The 14,347-nt window shown below is 32.0% G+C and overlaps 3 non-coding genes across 3 annotated transcripts; all 3 read right to left on the reverse strand.

Annotated features, from left to right (window-relative positions):
• Positions 1–5,958: 5,958 nt before the first annotated feature.
• On the reverse strand, positions 5,959–9,908 carry LOC138927644 (large subunit ribosomal RNA). The gene has a single exon (XR_011444092.1). It is a non-coding gene; the product is annotated as a large subunit ribosomal RNA (ribosomal RNA).
• A 319-nt stretch (positions 9,909–10,227) lies between these two features.
• LOC138927646 (5.8S ribosomal RNA) lies at positions 10,228–10,406 on the reverse strand. The gene has a single exon (XR_011444094.1). It is a non-coding gene; the product is annotated as a 5.8S ribosomal RNA (ribosomal RNA).
• Positions 10,407–11,113: 707 nt separating this feature from the next.
• LOC138927649 (small subunit ribosomal RNA) lies at positions 11,114–13,108 on the reverse strand. Its single transcript, XR_011444097.1, has one exon. It is a non-coding gene; the product is annotated as a small subunit ribosomal RNA (ribosomal RNA).
• Between the last annotated feature and the right edge of the window lie 1,239 nt (positions 13,109–14,347).

The following is a 14,347-nucleotide window of genomic DNA, read 5'->3' on the forward strand; positions in this document are numbered from 1 at the left end:
ACTGGCGGTCTTCTGTTTAATATAATATTATTTTAATATTATATTGGTAGGCCGAACACCACCTACCCTATATACCTTTTTGAACACGGTTTCGTCAATCCGGTCATTTATTGTATGGGAAGTATGACTTTCCCACACATATTTGGATATCCATACGATTGCATATCCATATGAAAATATTTTTAATATTTTTAATATATTTTTAATATTTCCATATTTAATATAATATAATTAAATTATTATATTATATATTATATGGTAGGCTATCACCATCACCTACCATATATTTCATATACATATAAATATTTTCATATCCATATATATTTTTTTATATTCATATATTTTCATATATGTTATATGCATATGTATTCATAACCATATGCTCATATATTAATACTGGCGGTCTTCTGTTTAATATAATATTATTTTAATATTATATTGGTAGGCCGAACACCACCTACCCTATATACCTTTTTGAACACGGTTTCGTCAATCCGGTCATTTATTGTATGGGAAGTATGACTTTCCCACACATATTTGGATATCCATACGATTGCATATCCATATGAAAATATTTTTAATATTTTTAATATATTTTTAATATTTCCATATTTAATATAATATAATTAAATTATTATATTATATATTATATGGTAGGCTATCCTCATCACCTACCATATATTTCATATACATATAAATATTTTCATATCCATATATATTTTTTTATATTCATATATTTTCATATATGTTATATGCATATGTATTCATAACCATATGCTCATATATTAATACTGGCGGTCTTCTGTTTAATATAATATTATTTTAATATTATATTGGCAGGCTGAACACCACCTACCCTATATACCTTTTTGAACACGGTTTCGTCAATCCGGTCATTTATTGTATGGGAAGTATGACTTTCCCACACATATTTGGATATCCATACGATTGCATATCCATATGAAAATATTTTTAATATTTTTAATATATTTTTAATATTTCCATATTTAATATAATATAATTAAATTATTATATTATATATTATATGGTAGGCTAACATCATCACCTACCATATATTCCATATACATATAAATATTTTCATATTCATATATATTTTTTTTTATATATTCATATATTTTCATATATGTTATATGCATATGTATTCATAACCATATGCTTATATATTAATACTGGCGATCTTCTGTTTAATATAATATTATTTTAATATTATATTGGCAGGCTGAACACCACCTACCCTATATACCTTTTTGAACACGGTTTCGTCAATCCGGTCATTTATTGTATGGGAAGTATGACTTTCCCACACATATTTGGATATCCATACGATTGCATATCCATATGAAAATATTTTTAATATTTTTAATATATTTTTAATATTTCCATATTTAATATAATATAATTAAATTATTATATTATATATTATATGGTAGGCTAACATCATCACCTACCATATATTCCATATACATATAAATATTTTCATATTCATATATATTTTTTTTTATATATTCATATATTTTCATATATGTTATATGCATATGTATTCATAACCATATGCTTATATATTAATACTGGCGATCTTCTGTTTAATATAATATTATTTTAATATTATATTGGCAGGCTGAACACCACCTACCCTATATACCTTTTTGAACACGGTTTCGTCAATCCGGTCATTTATTGTATGGGAAGTATGACTTTCCCACACATATTTGGATATCCATACGATTGCATATCCATATGAAAATATTTTTAATATTTTTAATATATTTTTAATATTTCCATATTTAATATAATATAATTAAATTATTATATTATATATTATATGGTAGGCTATCACCATCACCTACCATATATTTCATATACATATAAATATTTTCATATCCATATATATTTTTTTATATTCATATATTTTCATATATGTTATATGCATATGTATTCATAACCATATGCTTATATATTAATACTGGCGGTCTTCTGTTTAATATAATATTATTTTAATATTATATTGGTAGGCCGAACACCACCTACCCTATATACCTTTTTGAACACGGTTTCGTCAATCCGGTCATTTATTGTATGGGAAGTATGACTTTCCCACACATATTTGGATATCCATACGATTGCATATCCATATGAAAATATTTTTAATATTTTTAATATATTTTTAATATTTCCATATTTAATATAATATAATTAAATTATTATATTATATATTATATGGTAGGCTATCACCATCACCTACCATATATTTCATATACATATAAATATTTTCATATCCATATATATTTTTTTATATTCATATATTTTCATATATGTTATATGCATATGTATTCATAACCATATGCTCATATATTAATACTGGCGGTCTTCTGTTTAATATAATATTATTTTAATATTATATTGGTAGGCCGAACACCACCTACCCTATATACCTTTTTGAACACGGTTTCGTCAATCCGGTCATTTATTGTATGGGAAGTATGACTTTCCCACACATATTTGGATATCCATACGATTGCATATCCATATGAAAATATTTTTAATATTTTTAATATATTTTTAATATTTCCATATTTAATATAATATAATTAAATTATTATATTATATATTATATGGTAGGCTATCCTCATCACCTACCATATATTTCATATACATATAAATATTTTCATATCCATATATATTTTTTTATATTCATATATTTTCATATATGTTATATGCATATGTATTCATAACCATATGCTCATATATTAATACTGGCGGTCTTCTGTTTAATATAATATTATTTTAATATTATATTGGCAGGCTGAACACCACCTACCCTATATACCTTTTTGAACACGGTTTCGTCAATCCGGTCATTTATTGTATGGGAAGTATGACTTTCCCACACATATTTGGATATCCATACGATTGCATATCCATATGAAAATATTTTTAATATTTTTAATATATTTTTAATATTTCCATATTTAATATAATATAATTAAATTATTATATTATATATTATATGGTAGGCTAACATCATCACCTACCATATATTCCATATACATATAAATATTTTCATATTCATATATATTTTTTTTTATATATTCATATATTTTCATATATGTTATATGCATATGTATTCATAACCATATGCTTATATATTAATACTGGCGATCTTCTGTTTAATATAATATTATTTTAATATTATATTGGTAGGCCGAACACCACCTACCCTATATACCTTTTTGAACACGGTTTCGTCAATCCGGTCATTTATCGTATAGGAAGTACGACTTTCCCACACATATTTGGATATCCATACGATTGCATATCCATATGAAAATATTTTTAATATTTTTAATATTCGTGAGTTTTTAAATAGGGACAGAAGGAATCTCTTGAATTGAATCATGCGCGTCACTAATAAGATGACGAGGCATTTGGCTACCTATGCGAAAGTAATTCAACTCCCGCCGTCTTAAGGTTTAAGACTTATAACAATATATGTTTAATATTTTTAATATCCGTGAGGTTTTAAATAGGGACAGAAGGAATCTCTTGAATTGAATCATGCGCGTCACTAATAAGATGACGAGGCATTTGGCTACCTATGCGAAAGTAATTCAACTCCCGCCGTCTTAAGGTTTAAGACTTATAACAATATATGTTTAATATTTTTAATATCCGTGAGGTTTTAAATAGGGACAGAAGGAATCTCTTGAATTGAATCATGCGCGTCACTAATAAGATGACGAGGCATTTGGCTACCTATGCGAAAGTAATTCAACTCCCGCCGTCTTAAGGTTTAAGACTTATAACAATATATGTTTAATATTTTTAATATCCGTGAGGTTTTAAATAGGGACAGAAGGAATCTCTTGAATTGAATCATGCGCGTCACTAATAAGATGACGAGGCATTTGGCTACCTATGCGAAAGTAATTCAACTCCCGCCGTCTTAAGGTTTAAGACTTATAACAATATATGTTTAATATTTTTAATATCCGTGAGGTTTTAAATAGGGACAGAAGGAATCTCTTGAATTGAATCATGCGCGTCACTAATAAGATGACAAGGCATTTGGCTACCTATGCGAAAGTAATTCAACTCCCGCCGTCTTAAGGTTTAAGACTTATAACAATATATGTTTAATATTTTTAATATCCGTGAGGTTTTAAATAGGGACAGAAGGAATCTCTTGAATTGAATCATGCGCGTCACTAATAAGATGACGAGGCATTTGGCTACCTATGCGAAAGTAATTCAACTCCCGCCGTCTTAAGGTTTAAGACTTATAACAATATATGTTTAATATTTTTAATATCCGTGAGGTTTTAAATAGGGACAGAAGGAATCTCTTGAATTGAATCATGCGCGTCACTAATAAGATGACGAGGCATTTGGCTACCTATGCGAAAGTAATTCAACTCCCGCCGTCTTAAGGTTTAAGACTTATAACAATATATGTTTAATATTTTTAATATCCGTGAGGTTTTAAATAGGGACAGAAGGAATCTCTTGAATTGAATCATGCGCGTCACTAATAAGATGACAAGGCATTTGGCTACCTATGCGAAAGTAATTCAACTCCCGCCGTCTTAAAGTTTAAGACTTATAACAATATAAATGAAAAATATTATTTTCATTTTTCACGTCACTAATAAGATGACGAGGCATTTGGCTACCTAAACGAAAGTAATTCATCTTCCGCCGTTATAAGGTTTAAGACTTATAACAATATAAATGAAAAATATTATTTTCATTTTTCACGTCACTAATAAGATGACGAGGCATTTGGCTACCTATGCGAAAGTAATTCAACTCCCGCCGTCTTAAAGTTTAAGACTTATAACAATATAAATGAAAAATATTATTTTCATTTTTCACGTCACTATTAAGATGACGAGGCATTTGGCTACCTAAACGAAAGTAATTCATCTTCCGCCGTTATAAGGTTTAAGACTTATAACAATATAAATGAAAAATATTATTTTCATTTTTCACGTCACTAATAAGATGACGAGGCATTTGGCTACCTATGCGAAAGTAATTCAACTCCCGCCGTCTTAAAGTTTAAGACTTATAACAATATAAATGAAAAATATTATTTTCATTTTTCACGTCACTAATAAGATGACGAGGCATTTGGCTACCTATGCGAAAGTAATTCAACTCCCGCCGTCTTAAGGTTTAAGACTTATAACAATATATGTTTAATATTTTTAATATCCGTGAGGTTTTAAATAGGGACAGAAGGAATCTCTTGAATTGAATCATGCGCGTCACTAATAAGATGACGAGGCATTTGGCTACCTATGCGAAAGTAATTCAACTCCCGCCGTCTTAAGGTTTAAGACTTATAACAATATATGTTTAATATTTTTAATATCCGTGAGGTTTTAAATAGGGACAGAAGGAATCTCTTGAATTGAATCATGCGCGTCACTAATAAGATGACGAGGCATTTGGCTACCTATGCGAAAGTAATTCAACTCCCGCCGTCTTAAAGTTTAAGACTTATAACAATATAAATGAAAAATATTATTTTCATTTTTCACGTCACTAATAAGATGACGAGGCATTTGGCTACCTAAAAGAAAGTAATTCATCTTCCGCCGTTATAAGGTTTAAGACTTATAACAATATAAATGAAAAATATTATTTTCATTTTTCACGTCACTAATAAGATGACGAGGCATTTGGCTACCTAAACGAAAGTAATTCAACTCCCGCCGTCTTAAGGTTTAAGACTTATAACAATATAAATGAAAAATATTATTTTCATTTTTCACGTCACTAATAAGATGACGAAACAGTTAGTAGGCCACAATTAGTAGGGAAACGTGGACAACCCGTGATAAATCCTTATATGCTTTCTTAGATATAGCATATAAAGATTTTTTATACTAAATATACATATTTACACATGCATATTTACATTTTTTTTATATTTCGAATCATCAAGCAAAGGATAAGCTTCAGTGGATCGCAGTATGGCAGCTGCTCAACCACTTACAACACCTTGCCCGTTACAAAAGTCGTTTACAATTGATTCTAGGCTTTGTCATTGTATTAAATAATGTTTTCATATGTAACTAGCATGGCATCAGGTGATCAAAGATCCTCCCAATTTACTATGTTACAAATTACATTGGCATCACATCCATTGTCGTTTAAAATATAAATAATAAACTTTAAATGGTTTAGAAGCCATACAATGCAAATTGCCCCTTATTTATCATTGCAGTCCAGCACGGATACGACCTTAGAGGCGTTCAGGCATAATCCAACGGACGTAGCGTCATACCACTGTTCGCTCGAACAAGTATTGTGCCATTGGTCCGTACCTGCGGTTCCTCTCGTACTACGCAGGAATGCTGTCGCAACAACGTTTTGTCATTAGTAGGGTAAAACTAACCTGTCTCACGACGGTCTAAACCCAGCTCACGTTCCCTTGCATGGGTGAACAATCCAACGCTTGGTGAATTTTGCTTCACAATGATAGGAAGAGCCGACATCGAAGGATCAAAAAGCGACGTCGCTATGAACGCTTGGCCGCCACAAGCCAGTTATCCCTATGGTAACTTTTCTGACACCTCTTGTTAAAAACTCTTTAAACCAAAAGGATCGATAGGCCGAGCTTTTGCTGTCCCTGTGTGTACTGAACACCGAGATCAAGTCAGCATTTGCCCTTTTGCTCTATGTGTGGTTTCTGTCCGCACTGAGCTGGCCTTGGGACACCTCCGTTATTATTTGAGAGATGTACCGCCCCAGTCAAACTCCCTACCTGGCAATGTCCTTGAATTGGATCATACCTGAGTAATTGGAGTTATACCAAATTTTCAAATCGATAATACATGAATGCATCTCTCATTAAAGAATTTGTTTGCGATTATATAACAAACTCGTGATACTTTGATCAAGAAGCTTGCATCAAAACCCAATACCATAAGATATAATAAATATATCCGTATAATGGCTAGGAAATGATACACGTTCCATTTAATCAAGTAAGTAAGGAAACAATAAGAGTAGTGGTATTTCATTGTCGATACCAAACCGAAGTCTAATATCTCCCACTTATTCTACACCTCTTATGTCTCCTTACACTGCCAGATTAGAGTCAAGCTCAAAAGGGTCTTCTTTCCCCGCTAATTATTCCAAGCCCGTTCCCTTGGCTGTGGTTTCGCTAGATAGTAGATAGGGACAGAAGGAATCTCGTTAATCCATTCATGCGCGTCACTAATTAGATGACGAGGCATTTGGCTACCTTAAGAGAGTCATAGTTACTCCCGCCGTTGACCCGCGCTTACTTGAATTTCTTCACTTTGACATTCAGAGCACTGGGCAGAAATCACATTGTGTCAACACCCGCTAGGGCCATCACAATGCTTTGTTTTAATTAGACAGTCGGATTCCCCAAGTCCGTGCCAGTTCTGAATTGATTGTTAATTGATAATCGTTATAATTAATAAGAACTAATTGGTTTGACCCAACTAGTATTCTTAAAAATTTTAGCAAGAAAGTTCCACAATTGGATACGTAACTAAACTATCCGGGGAACAAGTTACAACCATAAATGATTATAACTCTATTTACCCAGAACGAGCACATAAACCATATTATTGTTTCCCAATCAAGCCCGACTATCTCAATCTTCAGAGCCAATCCTTATCCCGAAGTTACGGATCTAATTTGCCGACTTCCCTTACCTACATTATTCTATCGACTAGAGACTCTTCACCTTGGAGACCAGCTGCGGATATTGGTACGGCCTGTTGAGAAGTTTGCGTATCCCCACCATAAATTTTCAAGGTCCGAGGAGAAAATATCGACACAACAGTATATGTCATGCTCTTCTAGCCCATCTACCATATCTCTCTGCGAAAGACTTCCATGGTAGTACGACTATAAAACAGAAAAGAAAACTCTTCCGATATCTCTCGACGGCTTCTTTATGGTCGTTCCTGTTGCCAGGATGAGCACGAGGCCCATATTTAATAACAAACGGATACTCAACAGGTTACGGAATTGGAACCGTATTCCCTTTCGTTCAAAATTATTCAAGTATATAATTTTCACAATAATTGTAATATTTATTTTTACTTGAAAATTTTCGGCTTTCGCCTTGAACTTAGGACCGACTAACTCGTGATCAACCACTGTTCACACGAAACCCTTCTCCACTTCAGTCCTCCAAGGTCTCATTCGATTATTTGCTACTACCACCAAGATCTGTACCAATAGCAGCTCCATGCAGGCTTACGCCAAACACTTCTACGCATACCATTGTACCTTCCTACTCACTAAAGTTTCAAAATTTATATTACAAGTAATATAAATCATCTACTTTAGCGGTAATGTATAGGTATACAACTTAAGCGCCATCCATTTTAAGGGCTAGTTGCTTCGGCAGGTGAGTTGTTACACACTCCTTAGCGGATTTCGACTTCCATGATCACCGTCCTGCTGTTTTAAGCAACCAACGCCTTTCATGGTTTCTGCATGAGTTGTTAATTTGGGCACCGTAACATTACGTTTGGTTCATCCCACAGCGCCAGTTCTGCTTACCAAAAGTGGCCCACTGGGCACATTATATCATAACCTTAAACTTCATATCAAGAAAGTTAAGGTTCTTACCCATTTAAAGTTTGAGAATAGGTTAAGATCGTTTCGACCCTAAGGCCTCTAATCATTCGCTTTACCAGATAAGATTATTTTATATAACATTAAAATGCACCAGCTATCCTGAGGGAAACTTCGGAAGGAACCAGCTACTAGATGGTTCGATTGGTCTTTCGCCCCTATACTCAATTCTGACAATCGATTTGCACGTCAGAACTGTTTCGGTCTTCCATCAGGGTTTCCCCTGACTTCAACCTGATCAAGTATAGTTCACCATCTTTCGGGTCACAGCATATCTGCTCAAGGTACGTTCCAGTTAGAGGCATAAATAATATAAATATTATTATACATAACTATATAGAACGCCCCGGGATTGTGTTAATTAACTATAAAATAGTTAAAAAACTAATCCCATTAATAGTCAAGTTAATTACGCTATTAGGTTTATATCCCAATAACTTGCACATATGTTAGACTCCTTGGTCCGTGTTTCAAGACGGGTCCCGAAGGTATCCTGAATCTTTCGCATTGTTAATCATACAAGTGCATATAATAAACACAAAAATCAATGATAATTATGCCATTATATAATTCCGAAAAATTAACGCACTGTATTCTTATTAATCTATCAACACTTTATCAAATTAATGACATTTATCCTATGTTAAAATGCAAGCATAATAATTTGAATAAACTATAAGTCATATTTTATGATAAATTATATATGTTAATAGATTACAATGTCCTTATATGGAAAAAATGCACACTATTTCTATAATATTATTTAAATATTATAACTTTAATGATGAATTTTCCATAATGGATATTCAGGTTCATCGGGCTTAACCTCTAAGCAGTTTCACGTACTATTTAACTCTCTATTCAGAGTTCTTTTCAACTTTCCCTCACGGTACTTGTTTACTATCGGTCTCATGGTTATATTTAGTTTTAGATGGAGTTTACCACCCACTTAGTGCTGCACTATCAAGCAACACGACTCTTTGGAAACATCATCTAGTAATCATTAACGTTATACGGGCCTGGCACCCTCTATGGGTAAATGGCCTCATTTAAGAAGGACTTAAATCGTTAATTTCTCATACTAGAATATTGACGCTCCATACACTGCATCTCACATTTGCCATATAGACAAAGTGACTTAGTGCTGAACTGATTTCTTTTCGCTCGCCGCTACTAAGAAAATCCTTGTTAGTTTCTTTTCCTCCCCTAATTAATATGCTTAAATTCAGGGGGTAGTCCCATATGAGTTGAGGTTGTATAAAGCAATGTATATATATATATAACAATATATCTCTATGAAGAACAATATATTTGATATATTTTCAATTTTCGCATCTTTAAATAAGAGACAATTCTAGTTAAAAAAAATTTAATTTTTTTTATGCTAGACATTTCTCAGTATTATTTGAATTGAAAAAAGAAAGAATTGTATATCTTCATTTTTTCTTTTATAAATATTTGAGATAATTGCTTTTATATTTAATATTATGAATATATAAATATATCCAATAATATACCATATGCATATCATTATAAAAATATATAATAATAAGCAACTTTATTAGCATAGTCTTACAACCCTCAACCATATGTAGTCCAAGCAGCACTATAAAATTAATTAAAGTACATAACAGCATGGACTGCGATATGCGTTCAAAATGTCGATGTTCATGTGTCCTGCAGTTCACACGATGACGCACAGTTTGCTGCGTTCTTCATCGACCCATGAGCCGAGTGATCCACCGCTTAGAGTTTTATAAATATATATAAATATACAATTCGTCAATTATGTTTTTATTGAAAGAAATTAAAAATACACCATTTAACTGGCATATATCAATTCCTTCAATAAAGTTATTTTTATACCTAAAATAATTGTTGCGAAATGTCTTAGTTTTATATAATCAATATAAATATAATTTATATTGTTTTAATATTATATAAAGCATTAACCTGTATATCAGGTACAACAATGTATATTTTAGGTGTTGCATTTATCAATGTATGCGCATAATTTAATATGAACAATACATCACGCAACGCATGTATATTAATTAAATATACACGCAATTTATATTCAATATATTCGTCTATATTTAAACATATAAAATATGTTTAATTTTTTTATATACCTAAAATAATTGTTGCGAAATGTCTTAGTTTTATATAATCAATATAAATATAATTTATATTGTTTTAATATTATATAAAGCATTAACCTGTATATCAGGTACAACAATGTATATTTTAGGTGTTGCATTTATCAATGTATGCGCATAATTTAATATGAACAATACATCACGCAACGCATGTATATTAATTAAATATACACGCAATTTATATTGAAGACAACAAATGGTCTATATATTCAATATAATATATATGTCTTTTATTTTTGGGTAATTTTTATTTATATATTTATATATAATAAATATTTTAATAACGGATAAGATTCATTCAATAATGATCCTTCCGCAGGTTCACCTACGGAAACCTTGTTACGACTTTTACTTCCTCTAAATAATCAAGTTCGGTCAACTTCTGCGAAACAACCGTAACACACAAGGCGTCACAGTGATCACGTCCGGAGACCTCACTAAATAATTCAATCGGTAGTAGCGACGGGCGGTGTGCACAAAGGGCAGGGACGTAATCAATGCGAGTTAATGACTCACACTTACTAGGAATTCCAAGTTCATGTGAACAGTTTCAGTTCACAATCCCAAGCATGAAAGTGGTTCAGCGGTTTACCCGGACCTCTCGGTCTAGGAAATACACGTTGATACTTTCATTGTAGCGCGCGTGCAGCCCAGGACATCTAAGGGCATCACAGACCTGTTATTGCTCAATCTCATTATTGCTAGACGCAATTTGTCCATTTAAGAAGCTAGTATCCTTATAATGGGACAAACCAACAGGTACGGCTCCACTTATATAAACACATTCAAACACAATAAACATTTTACTGCTACCATGAATGAAGGCTATATAAGCTTCAACACCATAATCCTGAAGATATCTATTTAATATATTTGAGTCTCGTTCGTTATCGGAATTAACCAGACAAATCACTCCACGAACTAAGAACGGCCATGCACCACCACCCATAGATTCGAGAAAGAGCTATCAATCTGTCTTACACACTTATGTTCGGACCTGGTAAGTTTTCCCGTGTTGAGTCAAATTAAGCCGCAGGCTCCACTCCTGGTGGTGCCCTTCCGTCAATTCCTTTAAGTTTCAGCTTTGCAACCATACTTCCCCCGGAGCCCAAAAGCTTTGGTTTCCCGGGAAGCGACTGAGAGAGCCATAAAAGTAGCTACACCCAATTGCTAGCTGGCATCGTTTATGGTTAGAACTAGGGCGGTATCTGATCGCCTTCGAACCTCTAACTTTCGTTCTTGATTAATGAAAACATCTTTGGCAAATGCTTTCGCTTAAGTTAGTCTTACGACGGTCCAAGAATTTCACCTCTCGCGTCGTAATACTAATGCCCCCAAACTGCTTCTATTAATCATTACCTCTTGATCTGAAAACCAATGAAAGCAGAACAGAGGTCTTATTTCATTATCCCATGCACAGAATATTCAGGCATTTGAAGCCTGCTTTAAGCACTCTAATTTGTTCAAAGTAATTGTACCGGCCCACAATAACACTCGTTTAAGAGCACTAATGCAGGTTTTTAAATAGGAGGAACATATGAAAAAATACAAGTATTTAAACATATATAAGAACTCCACCGGTAATACGCTTACATACATAAAGGTATAGTACTAACTACAATTGTATGTTGTACTACCCGTATGAAGCACAAGTTCAACTACGAACGTTTTAACCGCAACAACTTTAATATACGCTATTGGAGCTGGAATTACCGCGGCTGCTGGCACCAGACTTGCCCTCCAATTGGTCCTTGTTAAAGGATTTAAAGTGTACTCATTCCAATTACAGGGCCTCGGATATGAGTCCTGTATTGTTATTTTTCGTCACTACCTCCCCGAGCTGGGAGTGGGTAATTTACGCGCCTGCTGCCTTCCTTAGATGTGGTAGCCGTTTCTCAGGCTCCCTCTCCGGAATCGAACCCTGATTCCCCGTTACCCGTTGCAACCATGGTAGTCCTAGATACTACCATCAAAAGTTGATAGGGCAGACATTTGAAAGATCTGTCGTCGGTACAAGACCATACGATCTGCATGTTATCTAGAGTTCAACCAATATAACGATCTTGCGATCGCTTGGTTTTAGCCTAATAAAAGCACATGTCCCATAAGGTTCATGTTTTAATTGCATGTATTAGCTCTAGAATTACCACAGTTATCCAAGTAACTGTTAACGATCTAAGGAACCATAACTGATATAATGAGCCTTTTGCGGTTTCACTTTTAATGCGTGTGTACTTAGACATGCATGGCTTAATCTTTGAGACAAGCATATAACTACTGGCAGGATCAACCAGAATAATGTTTATATCTTTGATATATTTCATTTTCATATTGATATATAGAAAATAAATATTGCAAATATTTGTATAAATTAAAATATTAACGAATTTGGCCAATTATTATATGGCATTCAATATTCGTTCATTTATTAAAATATATATATATATATATATATTTATAATATATCCCTCGGGTGCCCAACGCATACACCTCAGGGTATATTTTTTTCATGGCTTTTTCTTAAACCCTCGTTTGTGTTAGGGTATTTATATGAGCGGGCGGTCTTTTTATTTATATAAGCCTTCTTTAATATTTTTTTTAATAAAATACAATATTATGCATATATTTAATTCTAAAATATCTTTATATTTTCACATACAACAATTTGTATATATTCACATATATATATTTGCTTAATTTTATAATAAAATTATCGCATATGTATTTTGATAATAAATTTAAAATTTATTTTCTTTGTATATAAAAGTCTAGTTTTATATGATATAAAACTAAGCACTTTTTAATTTTCATATATTTATATATTTTCATATATATAGTTTATTCATATTTATTTATACAATAATAATAATAATAATATTACTACTATTATCATATACGTATATGAAATTAAATTTAATTCCATATACTTACTAGGATATAATAAAAAGAAATTTTTATTTGCCTAGAACCAGAAATTAACGATAATAATTGGAAACTTGTCAAATTATAATTTATAATAAGACGTAGACGCTTCAACGATATTATCTAAGTATACAATATAGTGTATATATAATATATAATATAGTATGTTATATTATATAGATAGGCTTACACCACCTACCATATATACCTTTTTGACCACACTTTCGTCAAGCTGGGTATTTATTTGCCTTCTTTCCCTCACCTAAAAATACTCATCGGTATTTTAGTATATTCATATAATATAAATAATATACTATATTGGTAGGACGACACCACCTACCCTATATACCTTTTTGAACACACTTTCGTCAAGCTGGGTATTTATTTGCCTTTTTACCCTCACCTAAATATACTCATCGGTATATTTCAGTATATTTTAGTATATCCATATGAATATGTATATCCATATCCATATCCATATCCATATCCATATGAAAATAATTTAATATTTCCATATTTATTATAATATAATAAATATTATTATATTATATATTATATGGTAGGCTATCCCCATCACCTACCATATATTTCATATACATATAAATATTTTCATA

This window comes from Drosophila bipectinata, unplaced genomic scaffold (genome assembly GCF_030179905.1).
Source record: "Drosophila bipectinata strain 14024-0381.07 unplaced genomic scaffold, DbipHiC1v2 scaffold_47, whole genome shotgun sequence".
Classification (NCBI taxonomy): Eukaryota; Metazoa; Arthropoda; class Insecta; order Diptera; family Drosophilidae; genus Drosophila; species Drosophila bipectinata.